This window comes from Sciurus vulgaris (genome assembly GCF_902686455.1).
Source record: "Sciurus vulgaris genome assembly, chromosome: 2".
Classification (NCBI taxonomy): domain Eukaryota; kingdom Metazoa; phylum Chordata; class Mammalia; order Rodentia; family Sciuridae; genus Sciurus; species Sciurus vulgaris.
The window spans coordinates 605,420-619,420 of NC_136462.1; the positions used below are offsets into that span (position 1 = coordinate 605,420).

The 14,001-nt window shown below is 42.4% G+C and overlaps 1 long non-coding RNA gene across 1 annotated transcript in view; it reads left to right on the forward strand.

Annotated features, from left to right (window-relative positions):
- LOC306653304 overlaps positions 1 to 14,001 on the forward strand; it is a 411,785-nt gene that overhangs the window by 260,999 nt on the left and 136,785 nt on the right. The window lies entirely within an intron of this gene.

Sequence of the window (14,001 nt, forward strand, 5' to 3'; positions counted from 1 at the left end):
CTTTTGACATAATTCCACAGTCACACAAGGCAATTGCTCAGGTTGCATCTGCAGTACCACCCCCTTCCCTCCTCTCCCCCTCCACAGCTTCCTTCCTCCATGTGCTGACCTTCCTCCTGCTTGTTCACAGTGTTATTACATCAGACAGTTACCACCTGACTCACTGTGGTGAGTTCACTTCTGCACATGATGTTTTGGTCCATTCCCTCCAGACCTCCCTCTCCTCCCTCCCCATTCATCCCTCTTTCCCTCCCTCTACTCCCTGCTTTCCATTCTATTTTTATGCTCCTCTTCTGCTTATTTATCTGTAGATTTCACATTGAGAGGCAGCCTCAAGCCCTTGACTTTCTGAATCTGAATTATTTCACTTGATGAAATTCTCCAGTTCCATCAAGTTACCAGCAAACACTCTCATGTACTTCCTCATGATGGTGAGTAAAACTCCACTCTGTATATAAACCACACTTCCTTTATCCACTCCTGTGTGGACAGGCATCTGGGCTGGTTCCATAATTAGCTACCCTGAATTAGCTTCTATAAACACTTATGTGGCTGCAGAGGGGTAGTATCAACCAGCAGAGGTGAGTGGAATTTTAGTTTCATAATAAGCACACTAGGAGGAAAGTGGATCTGATGATTATGTGGAGTCCATGGAATCCTGTCGCTATAAAGAATGTGAGCCATGGAGGCCATCAGAAATAGTGAAGGATGTCTCTACATATCTGAGGCTTGTAGTAGGGTCAAGTATAATCCCAGGGCAATTTCCAGAGCCAGTGCTTGGACTATGTGTTTACGATTCCCTTCTAGTAAGCTGTGATGTGCTCAGGTGATTGATAGTCCAAAGGCTACAAGAATGGAGGTATGAAGGAGTGGAACTTCTAATCGGTTAAGCAGGTTGATTCCTACAGGAGGTCAGCAACCCCCTAATTCTGGGGTGGAGGTTAAGTTGAATGATAAAATACTCAGAGGAAGCCAGCAAATAAAATTATTCTCACATGATGAATAAAATAATGCTGTATTGAAGGCCCTTTTGAGAAATTATTTTTAATAATCTTGAAATGTTCCTTCAAGGATGATCTCTCTTCACCACTGATTTATGGTGAGAGTATTTGTTAACAATCCCACTATTAATCAAGAGTTAGAGATAACATGCAACATTACTAGGCTGAATGTTAGAAGTGAAGCTTACAGAGCTCCTGTCAGGGGCCAGGGCCTGGGATTAACCACCTGATAAGGTTTTATCATGTAATACAGGCTTAGGAGACGGGTAAAGACCTATGCTTGAATTAAAGCTAAGCAATTCAGGTTATATTAACAAGATTAAGAAGATAAGGGTAATTACTGCAGTGGGGGACTGATGGCGTCAGGAATAATGCAGCAACTCCAATTGGGTGCATAAGTAGGTGACCAGCTGTAATATTGGCTGCTAGACAAACAGCTAATGCTGTAGGTTCAGAGAAGAGACTAACCGTTTTGATGATTACAAGTATACAAATTAGGGGAATTGGGGTTCCTCGAGGGAGAGAATGGGCTAGGGGTGCTTTCATCTTGGGGCAGAATCTGGTAATCATGGCCCCAGCTCATGGTGGAATTGCTATTCCTAGGTTTATTGATAATCGGGAGGAGGGAGTAAATGAGTGTGGTAATAGTCCTAGTAAATTTGTGGATTTGATAATATAATTAAGAAGATGAGTATTAAAGATCAGGTTCATAATTTTGAGTGATGTATGGTCATTATTTGTATTATCGCATGTTGAATTAATCAATGCTGGAAAGGTACCAACCAATTATTAATTACTGGGTCCTGTGAAGGGAATAAGATATTAGGAGATCAGGAAATTAAATAAAGAATAATAATATGTAGTCCCCTTATTGTAGGGGTAATGACAGAGGCAAACAGGTTTTCCACTGTCTCTTTTCTGAAGTCTCAAGTCCTTTGCTGAGGGGTTCGAATGGCATGGTACTGAGTGTGGTCTCTGTTCCACACTCAAGAGGAGGCCAGTCGTAGGACACACATGATGTTGAATAAAACTCCACTCTGTATATCAACCTCAGATTCTTTATCCATTCTTCTATGGACAGACATCTGGTTCCATATTTGGGGTACTCTGAGTTTGCTGCTATAGACATTTATGTGACTGCTTCATTACAGTTTGCTTATTTCACATCCTTGAATCTGTAACAAAAAGTGGGATACCTGGGTCATAAGATGGTGTCTTAATCAACTTTTACACTGCTGTGACTAAAAGATCTGACCAGCAAAATTTCAGGGAAGGAAAAGTTGACTTGAGGGCTCACAGCTTCAGAAGTCTCAGTCCACGGACAGCCTGTTCCCCTCCTCAGTTCTCAAGGTGAGGCTGAACATCATGGTGGAAGAGTGGTGGAGGAATGCATCTCATGATGATCAGTAAACAGGGAGAGCATTCAGGAAGCAGGGAGAGAGACTCCCTCACATGATACAAATATCTACCCCAGATCTACACCCTCAAGGCCCACCTCCTCCAGGCACATCCTGCCCACCTTCAGTCACCTGGTCTTGATGCCCCTGTTGGTACTCAGCTGCCTGCCTTTTCCTGAGTGTTCAGTGCTTGGCCTGAGTGCTCACTACTGGTTCTGAGCTCTTCTGCTGGTCTTGAGCTCCCTGCTGGAACTGAGGACATTTGTTTCTTGACAACACACATCTCTCTGTGTCTCCCAGAGATACATGAACACATTTTTAGTTTTCAGGCAGTAAAGTTAATGCAACTTAATTCTGGATGTGCCTATGGTGACTTGGACTCTTGACTCAAGGATTGGGTTAGAGTGAGTCTACCACAAGTTATCCAGTGCAGGCCTGGGACATGTCCACGTGCTCAGAATGACCAAGGAAGAAGTCAATCCCTTCCAACAAGGATGAGGACCTGTAACTTTAATACTTCTGACATATGGATGGGCCTTGTGTGTCTTATGTCTGGCCCTTCACTTGATTGTGGAGCAGACAGGTTTTTTAACATCCCTGGAAGCTATGGAAATGGCAGAAGAAAAGAGGTTCACAAGGGTAGATGACAGAGGCTCTGTGATCATAGGACCAAAGAGAGAATTGACTCTGACTCTAAAGAACCTATCCTGAACCAGGAGTTCACAGGCCAGGACATACCTGGGCCCCTCCCAACATAAACCAGTCATTTCCACTCTAAACCTCCTTGCATTCATACATGGACTTTTGGGGGAACACCTCACATTCAAACCACAACATTCCATCCCAGAACCCCACACACTCATGACCATCTAACAGTTCAAACTACTTTGAATCCATTTCCAAGAGTTCCCACAGCCTCTACAGTTCAAGCATTGCGAGGGCGCCTGGCAACCCAACCATTGCTTGACAAGGATCCACTGGGGAAATGATGTTTGCAAGGACTCATCGTCCCGGGAGATGCCAGATGCTTGCCTCCGGGCTCTGGTGTTTTTTCTGCATTATGTTTCTTTTTTTTTTTTTTCATGTATTTTTATTTATTTATTTATTTATTTTTATTGTAAACAAATGGGACACATGTTGTTTCTCTGTACATGGCATAAAGGCATACCATTTCTGTAATCATAAATTTACATAGGGTAATGTTGTTTGATTCATTCTGTTATTTCTTCCCTTCCCCGCACCCCTCCCATCCCTCTTTTCCCTCTATACAGTCCTTCCTTCCATCATTCTTGCCACCCTCCCTAACCCTAACACTAACCCTTCCCTACCCCCATTATGTGTCATCATCCACTTATTACCGATATCATTCATCCTTTGGCTTTTTGAGATTGGCTTATCTCACTTAGCATGATATTCTCCAGTTTCATTCATTTGCCTGCAAATGCCATAATTTTATCATTCTTTATGGCTGAGTAATATTCCATTGTGTGTGTATATATATACCAGAGTTTCTTTATCCATTCATTAATTGAAGGACATCTAGGTTGGTTCCACAGTCTGGCTATTGTGAATTGAGGAGCTATGAACATTGATGTGGCCGTATCTCTGTAGTATGCTGATTTTAAGTCCTTTGGGTATAGGCCGAGGAGTGGGAAAGCTGGATCAAATGGTGGTTCCATTCCAAGATTTCTAAGGAATCTCCACACTGCTTTCCAGAGTGGCTGCACTAATTTGCAGCCCCACCAGCAATGTATGAGTGTACCTTTCTCCCCACATCCTCGCCAACACCTGTTGTTGCTTGTATTCTTGATAATCGCCATTCTAATTGGGGTGAGATGGAATCTTAGGGTGGTTTTGATTTGCATTTCTCTTATTACTAGAGATGTTGACATTTTTCCATATGTTTGTTGATTGCTTGTAGATCTTCTTCTGTGAAGTGTCTATTCATTTTCTTAGCCCATTTGTTGATTGGATTATTTATATTCTTGGTGTAGAGTTTTTTGAGTTCTTTATACATTCTAGAGATTAGTGCTCTATCTGAAGTATGATTGGTAAAGATTTTCTCCCACTCTGTTGGCTCTTTCTTCACATTGCTGATAGTTTCCTTTGCTGAGAGAAAGCTTTTTAGTTTGAATCTATCCCAGTTATTGATTCTTACTTTTATTTCTTGGGCTATGGGAGTCATGTTAAGGAAGTCTGGTCCTAAACTGACATGTTGAAGATCTGGACCTACTTTTTCTTCTATAATCTGTAGGGTCTCTGGTCTGATTCTGAAGTCATTAATCCATTTGGAGTTTAGTTTCGTGCATGGTGAGAGATGGGTTTAGTTTCATTCTGTTGCATATGGATTTCCAATTCTCCGAGCACCATTTGTTGAAGAGGCTATCTTTTCTCCATTGCATATTTTTGGCCCCTTTGTCTAGTATGAGAAAATTGTAATTATTTGGGTTTGTGTCTGTGTCCTCTATTCTGTACCATTGATCTACCTGTCTATTTTGGTACCAATACCATGCTGTTTTTGTTACTATTGCTTTGTAGTAGAGTTGAAGATCTGGTATTGCAATACCCCCTGTTTCACTCTTCCTGCTAAGGATTGCTTTAGTGATTCTGGGTTTCTTATTCTTCCAGATGAACTTCATAATTGCTTGCTCTATTTCTGTAAGGTACGTCATTGGGATTTTAATTCTTTCTATCCAAGAACATGGGAGATCTTTCCATCTTCTAAGGTTTTCTTTAATTTCTTTCTTTAGTGTTCTGTAGTTCTCATTGTAGAGGTCTTTCACCTCTTTTGTGAGATTGATTCCCAAGTGTTTTGTTTTTTTTCAAGGCTATTGTGAATGGGGTAGTTTTCCTAATTTCTCTTTCTGAAGATTCATCACTTATGTATAAAAATACGTTGGATTTATGTGCATTGATCTTGTAACCTGCTACTTTACTGAATTCACTTATGAGTTCTAAGAGTTTTCTGGTGGAATTTCCAGGTTCCTCTAAATATATAATCATGTCTTCAGCGAACAGGGATATTTTGAGTTCTTCTTTTCCAATTTGTACCCTTTAATTTCTTTGGTTTGTCTAATTGCTCTGGCTAGAGTCTCAAGAACGATGTTGAATAGAAGTGGTGAAAGAGGGCATCCCTGCCTTGTTCCAGTTTTTAGGGGGGATGCTTTCAGTTTATCCCCATTTAGAATGATATTAGCCATGGGCTTAGCATAAATGGCCTTTACAATGTTAAGGAATGTTCCCACTATCCCTATTTTTTCTAGTGTTTTGAGCATGAAGGGGTGCTGTATTTTATCAAATACTTTTTCTGCAATTATTGAAATAATCATGTGATTCTTGACTTTAAGTCTATTAATATGGTGAATTACATTTATTGATTTCCTGATGTTGAACCAACCTTGCATCCCTGGGATGAAACCCACTTGATCATGGTGCACTATCTTTTTAATATGTTTTTGTATGCGATTTGCTAAAATTTTGTTGAGAATTTTTGTGTCGATGTTCATTAAGGATATTGGTCTGAAATTTTCTTTCCTTGATGAGTCTCTGTCTGGTTTAGGTGTCAGTGTGATATTGGCTTCATAGAATGAGTTTGGGAGGGTTTCCTCCTCTTCTATTTTTATGGAATACTTTGAGAAGTGTTGGAATGAGCTCTTCTTTAAAGGTTTTGTAGAACTCAGCTGAGAACCCATCTGGTCCCGGACTTTTCTTTGTTGGTAGGCTTTTGATGACTTCTTCAATTTCAGTACTTGAAATTGTTCTATTTAAATTGTGTATGTCCTCCTCGTTCAGTTTAGGCAATTCATATGTCTCTAGAAACCTGTTGATGTCTTCAAAATTTTCTATTTTGTTGGAGTATAGATTTTCAAAATAGCTTCTAATTATGTTTTGCATTTCATTCCTGTCTGTTGTGATATTTCCTTGTTCATTCCGAATTTTAGTGATTTAGGTTTTCTCTCGTCTTCTCTTTGTCAGTGTGGCTAAAGGTTTATCAATTTTGTTTATTTTTTCAAAGAACCAATTATTTATTTTGTCAATTTTTTGTATTGTTTCTTTTGTTTCAATTTAATTGATTTCAGCTCTGAGTTTAAATATTTCCTGTCTTCTACTAATTTTGGTGCTGTTCTGTTCTTCTTTTTCTAGGGCTTTGAGCTGTAGTGTTAGTTCGTTTACTTGTTGAGTTTTACATCTCTTATTAAATGCGCTCCATGAAATAAATTTCCCTCTAAGTACTGCTTTCATAGTGTCCCAGAGATTTTGATATGATGTTTCTTTGTTCTCATTTACCTCTAAGAATTTTTTAATTTCCTTCCTATAATCTTCTGTTATCCATTCATCATATAATAGCATATTGTTTCATCTCCAGGTGTTGGAGTAGTTTCTGTTTCTTACTCTTTCATTTATTTCTAATTTCAATCCATTATGATCTGATAGAATACAAGATAGTGTCTCTATCTTCTTGTATTTGCTAACAGTAGCTTTGTGGCATAATACATGATCTATTTTAGAGAAGGATCCATGTGCTGCTGAGAAGAAAGTGTATTTGCTCTTGGTTGGATGGTATATTCTATAAATGTCCAGTAAGTCTAAATTATTGATTGTGTTATTGAGATCTACAGTTTCTTTGTTCATTTTTTGTTTGGAGGATCTGTCCAGTGGTGAGAGAGGTGTGTTAAAATCACCTAGTGTTATTGTGTTATGGTCTATTTGGTTTCTGAAATTGAGAAGGATTTGTTTGACATACATGAATGAGCCACTGTTTGGGGCATAGATGTTTATGATTGTTATATCTTGCTGATTTATGCTTCCCTTAAGCACTATGAAATGACCTTCTTTATCCCTTCTGACTAACTTTGGCTTGAAGTCCACATGATCTGAAATGAGGATGGATACTCCAGCTTTTTTGCTGAGTCCATGTGCATGGTATGTTTTTCCCCATCCTTTCACCTTTAGTCTATGGGTATCTCTTTCTATGAGGTGAGTCTCTTGTAGGCAACATATTGTCGGATCTTTCTATTTAATCCAATCTGCCGGTCTATGTCTTTTGATTGATGAATTCAGGCCATTAACATTCAGGGTTATTATTGAGATATGATTTGGTGTCCCAGTCATTTGGTTCATTTTTTAATTTTATTTATTTATTTGACACGACTTGGTTCCTCCTTTATTTGACAATTCCTTTAGGATGATTCCTCCCTTTGCTGATTTGTGTCTTTCTTTTTCATCTCTTCCTCATGGAATATTTTGCTGAGAATGTTCTGTAGTGTTGGCTTTCTTTTTGTAAATTCTTTTACTTTTTGTTTATCATGGAAGGATTTTATTTCATCATCAAATTTGAAGGTAAGTTTTGCTGGGTATAAGATTCTTGGTTGGCATCCATTTTCAACATTGAAAAATGTTGTTCCAGGTACTTCTACCTTTTTGGGTCTTGACTGAAAAATCTGCTGATATCCATATTGGTTTCCCCCTGAATGTAATTTGGTTCTTTTCTCTCACAGCCTTTAAAATTCTGTCTTTATTTTGTGTGTTATGTATTTTCATTTAAATGTGCCTTGGTGTGGGTCTGTTGTAATTTTGTGTATTTGGAGTCCTATAAGCCTCTTGAACTTGATTTTCCATTTCATTCTTCAGATTTGGGAAATTATCTGATATTATTTTATTGAAAAGATGGTTCATTCCTTTGGTTTGTTTCTCTAAGCCTTTCTCAATCCCAATAATTCTTAAATTTGGCCTTTTCATGATATCCCATAGTTCTTGTAGATTCTGTTCATGATTTTTTTCCATCTTCTCTGTTTGTTCAACTTTGTTTTCAAGGTTAAATATTTTGTCTTTAATGTCTGAGGTTCTGTCTTCCAGGTGTTCTATCCTACTGGATATGCTTTCTATGGAGTTCTTAATTTGGTTTATTGTTTCCTTCATTTCAAGGATTTCTGTTTGTTTGTTTGTTTTCAATATCTCTAACTCTTTATTGAAATGATCTTTTGCTTCCTGTATTTGCTCTTTTAACTGTCGATTGGTGCGATCATTCAATGCCTGCATTTGCTCTTTCATCTCATCATTCAGTGCATGCATTTGCTCTTTCATCTCATCGTTTGCTTCCCTGATCATTTTAATTATGTACATTCTGAACTCCTTTTCTGTCATTTCTTCTGTCATGCTGTCATTGGGTTTTATTGATGTAACATCTAGATTTGTTTGCAGCACTTTCTTTCCTTGCTTTCTCATATTGTTCAGGTGTCAGTGGACCACTGAGATATTGCAGATTTTCTCCACCGACTTGCAATGTCCCTGAAGATTTCTATATATCCCCTCTTAGCCTTCAGTAGGGTGAAGTCTTGGAGGAAGTTGATAATGCGGTGCTTCACAAGGAAGCTGCCTCTCTAGGAGTGGTGGCCTTCAGGTGGGGTATATTCCCTGCTAGTGGGAAGAAGTGCCTCCACTTATTGACCAATGGTTATCCAAAGGGGAACTAGGCTGCAGGCTGAGGCAAGGCCTGTTTGGGCCTGTGTCTCTAGTTTTACCATCTTTGTCAGGAAACCTCATCCGGCAGGGAAGACTCAGGCGGTGGGGAGGTCTCGCTTGTCAGTTCCACTCCTACAGGTTCCCCTCAATTTACAGCTACCACCTGGGCTGGGCTGCCTTCCTCTGCAAAGTTCCCAGGGTCCTGACCCTACCTCCTGGGCCTGGGAGCCTCACCCTTCACAGATGAATCTCCTTTGCCTGCCCCTCCTCAGAGAATCTGCCCACAGTCCTGGAACCTTTGCTCCATGCCTAAGCGTGTCTCTCTGCGGCTCTTCCACCAAGAAGCCCCCTAGGTCCTGGGACCCTGCTCTGCACTTAATCACCTGGCTATGTGGCCCCTCCTGAGATCAGCCACCTGGAGGCCCATACAATCGCTATGAGTCCAAGCGACCCGCCACACGCCTCTTCCTCCAGATAGCCGCCCAGTGTTCCGGTGGGGTCACTAGGAGTCCAAGCAACTCACTGCGAGCCTCCTCCTCCTGCCGACTGCCCGTAGCCCTGGGCAGTGACTCCGAGTCCAAGTGACCTGCCCGTTCCTCCTCCTCCTCCAGGTAACCCCCCGGGTGTTCAGGAGTGGTCGCTCTGAGTCCCTCTAAATCCATGTGACCCGCTGCACACCTCCTCCAGGCAGCTGCTCAGAGCTCTGGTGTGGCCTCTCGAGACCAAGCCACCCACCGCACTTCTCCTCCAATCAGCTCCTGGTGTTCAGGAGTGGTCGCTTTAAGTCCAAACAACTCACCAATCGCCTCCTCCTCTGAGCAGCCGCCTGGATCTCTAATGCAGTCACTGTGAGTCCAAACGACCCACAGTGCTCCTCCTCCTCCTCCTCCTCCAGGCAGGCCCCGGTGTTCAGGGATGGTTGCTCTGAGTCCAAACAGCTCTACTCGCAGCCCCTCCTCTGGGCTGCCGCCTGGAGCCCCAGTGGTTGCTCCCAGTCCCAGCACTGTGCTGAGCGGCCTCCTCTACGATGCTCCCAGTTGTCCGAGTTCACTGCTCCAGCGGGGAGAGGGGTGTCTCGCAGGGCAGCTCTACTTCACAAAGTTCCCGGGACTATTGTCCCACCCGGGACGCCTTACCAACGGGAGAGACTCACCCGGCTGTTTGAATTGGTCCCAAATCTCTCAATATCTCCTCTTTTGAATCCTGAGTCCTGGAGCAACATGAAATGCAGCCACCCTCTAGGCCGCCATCTTGAAACCCCCTGCATTATGTTTCTAATATTATATTACTCATACTATTCCTTGGTAGCAATCACTGAGGGTGAAGGGAGTACTACAGAATTTCCCAAGAATATTAATAAAACATTAGGGAATATAACTCCTTCTCAGCCACAAGTAGTAAAAATTCTTTTACCACTGTGTGATGTGTCTTCTTCCTGGGGTGCTCGTTATGAACATGTAATGCAGTACATAAATTTGGCCACAGAACAGTCTGTCTTTCCAACCATGTTTATGCAAAAAGCACCTTCCCAGTAGCTACTAGACATAGACTAGCTTATTTTATCTAAGGCAAGCCCTGCTACCCGCCTAAGGGCAAGCCCTTAGAGAAGGTAGATATAGATCTCCCCCTGTCTCCTACAGGTTTAATCCAGACGATGGTTTTGTTTATGTGTGGTGGTACGGTAAAAGAATAAGGTTTCACAACATTCCTTCCTTCCTATAAAGAATAGGTCATTCCTATAATAAACTTTGGTACACAATGTCCTGTTCTGAGAAAAAGAGCTACATAAGACAATGTAATCTATTTAGTATAAAAACTTAGCCATGGGAACCATTGGGACTGTTGCCCTCCTGTAACTTAGCAATTTCGATATTAATTAGATGGACCTAGTAGAAATGGTCATGTGAGATTATTTGTCTATTGCTCTAACCATGAGAATAATAATAGTCTTAGGTCACATAGAGTTTAGATATTAAGGAAATAAATATTGTATTTGCTCATTGACTTAGTCAAGTATTCTTAAAATAATTGTAATCTGTACAGTTACTGGTTTCTCATAATCTTTCGGTAAAATCAATTTCTGCCTATGCCTTGGAAGCTTCTTTGATTTTATTAATCATAAGCCTGTAATCATAGCCTGAAGAAAAGTGTATATAAACCCAGCCATCCCCAGAATAAAGTGGGATTGATTGCACCAGAACTAGAGTCTGTGTCTTTCATTCTCCATCCATCGCTGACGCTGTCTCCCCGCGCCACGTTTACCAGTGTGCAACCCATGGAATCCTGCTAGGGCTGGACCCGGCAAAGTATGGCCCAAAAGTTCAGGTCCAAAGTCTCCTCTGAGGTTCAGGCATACTCCCATTGTGAGCTCTGAAAATTAAAGCAATTTACAAGTATTCCGCATATAAAGGTAAAGAGTAAAGAACATTTCCATTCAGAAAAATAGGGGCACTGAAAGAAGGGACCCAAATAAGAGTGAAATCCCCTGGGCAAATGAGTTCTTTAGCTCCATGTCCAGCACCTGGGACCCAGTGATCTCTCTAAGTGTTGCTGAAAGCTCAGTCTTTCTCCCCAATGCCAATCCAATAACAAGGATACAGTTTTGAGAAAAAGGAAAAAGCAGGTTTATTGCTTTGCTAGTAAAGGAGAAACACAGGACCTCCTGTCCCAAAGGCTGTGATTCTGCCCCTCAGGAGGAATAGGAGATGTTTAAAGAGGAGACTCAAAGGCCACTTTCCACATGTTCTCTTTGGAGTTGTGATTTACCTGCTGATTTGGGAGAGAGTCATCTCTGAGATCTTCTGGTGCCATCACCAAAGTCTGCATGACTGACTTCCTATGGTGGGTGTGTGCCCAGAACAGCTAAATCTGCCTAGGATGGGGAAGGAAGATAATCCTGTTCCCCTGAGGTTAGCGATGGGGAGAGAGTAGGGAGGAGCAGGGAGAGGGAAAAGAAACATGACCATTTAAACATTAGTTGCAATCCCAGAGCAGCAAGGGCTACATTCAAAGCATAAAGTAGACGCCTGTTACCGTGGCACTAATTTGCAGTTCCACCAACACTTAATGAGCTTACTTTTACACCAATATACTCACCAGCATCTGCTAACATTTTTGTTTTTGGTAATGGTAATTCTGCCTGCAGTGAGAAGAAATCATGTAATAAAGGCAATATATTCCAAAACCACGGCCAAGATCATGCTGAATGAACAACTAAAACCATTTCCCCAGATATAAGGAGATGACATAGATGTCCCCTCTCAGAACTCCTATTAAATGTACTCCAGTGATATGTGTTTTAACACAGGTACATTTTCATATGAAGGCAGAGCTTCATTACTGAGGCTGATGTGACTCCTCTGTGATGACCAGGATCACAAGCTTAGGAAGCTCAGAGGACCCTGGTGAGTCTTTTCCCATCAGCTCAGGAGAGGGACACGATTAGGACTGCCCATGGGATTCTCTGTCCAGCAAACAGGAAGGCAGTCCTGGGCCAGTGACCTGCACACCTGATGAACCTCAGGCTCATGCTCCTCTGGCTCCTAAGGAATGCCTGAGACTCCGCACTGGTCCTCTGGCACTTTTGGATTTGTTAAGGGAAGGTGTGGGCCTGGGTATCAGGGTTCCTGAAGTGGGACAGGCTGTGTCATCATAGCAGCTGAGTCCTAGTGAGGACAGAAGGCCACTCAGGAGCCCTGTCTTGCGAAAATTTTACCACCCCAGACCTGGTACAAGAGAACAGGAACCTGACAGCCCAGATCCAGCTCTGCACCTGAACTGTCCACAGCAGTCCTGGGAGGGGGTGAGGGGAGTCTTGAGATGAAATCATGGGGACTTAACTTCCTGAGAGTGTGAGTGTGATATCTTCTGTGCTGGGACATGACTCTATGAGTCATCTTCAATGCTGAAAGATGACTCAGAAGATCCTCTGCCACTGCACCTGCTGAGCTCTGGTCCAGGAAGCAGCCACCACTGTGGCAATCCCACCAACAGCCCTCTGCTCTGGAAGCCCTGACCAGGCAATCAGAGACAGTCTTGGAGACTCCAGACCCCAGGGCCATGAGAGTCAGAGTCAGTTCTCTCCTTGGCCCTGTGGCCACAGTCTGTCTCCTCATCAACCCTCCTGAACCACTTTGCTGTGATTATTTCTACCACTGCCAGGGAATTAACAGTACCTCTCTCCTCCACAATAAACTGGAGGCCAGATGTAGGACACCCAAGGTGCATTCATATCAATACATCAGAAGGACAAAGGTTCCAGGTCCCCAGTCAGAGCCAGTAGGGATTCCCATGGCTTGTCCTTGTTGGAAGGGTCTGCCTCATACCTTGGTCCTCCTGGGCACTTGGAAGTGCACCAGGCCCTCACTGGTGATCTCTGCCTCAAGGATTCAGGAGCAGTGCTGCTGGCCCTCTAGCTGTGGGTGAGTCCTCAGACTTTTTTCCTTAGCGGTTACAGTTTTTAGGCATTACAGGTAAACATGATACTGGCTTTGTTTTCACATAATTATTCAAACCTGGAATGTAACTTCCTCTATTTCTGTGGGCAGCTCTCTCCTCCTGCTCCTTCTCCCTCCCCTGTTCCCTTTCCTACACTCCACTGCTCTATCTTCTGTTTGTGCATGTTTGAACTAGTCGTTCCTGGTATTGATGAAGGTGAACGCCCTGTACTGTGTTCATATAAGAATGTAGCATAGATTATGAGGTTCACTTTTCTCTCCCTCCCTTACCTACCTCCCACCCTCAGTCCCCTTCAGGACCCACTGATCTCCCCTCTGTATTCAGTTTACCCTCCTTCCCTCTGACTTTTATTCAGCTTCCACAACTGAGAGAAAATACTGGTCCTTGACTGAGTCTGTCCTGTTCAAGCTCCAGTTCCACCCTCTTCCCAGCACATGCTGTTATGTCACTTTTCTTCATGGCTCAGTAATCCCCACTGTGTGTTTATACCAAGTTTTCTTTATCTATACCAGCTTGCTCTAGGGATGCAGCTTCGTCAATGCTTCTTCTGGAATGCTGACAATTTCATCTTTTTCATGAATAGCTGCTGTTACTTCTATCCTTGTTAAATTCTTCATCTCCTTGTATTTTCATAAAATCTTGGGCACAGGAGTTCCCAGGCCTGGAAGTTGCCCACAGACCTT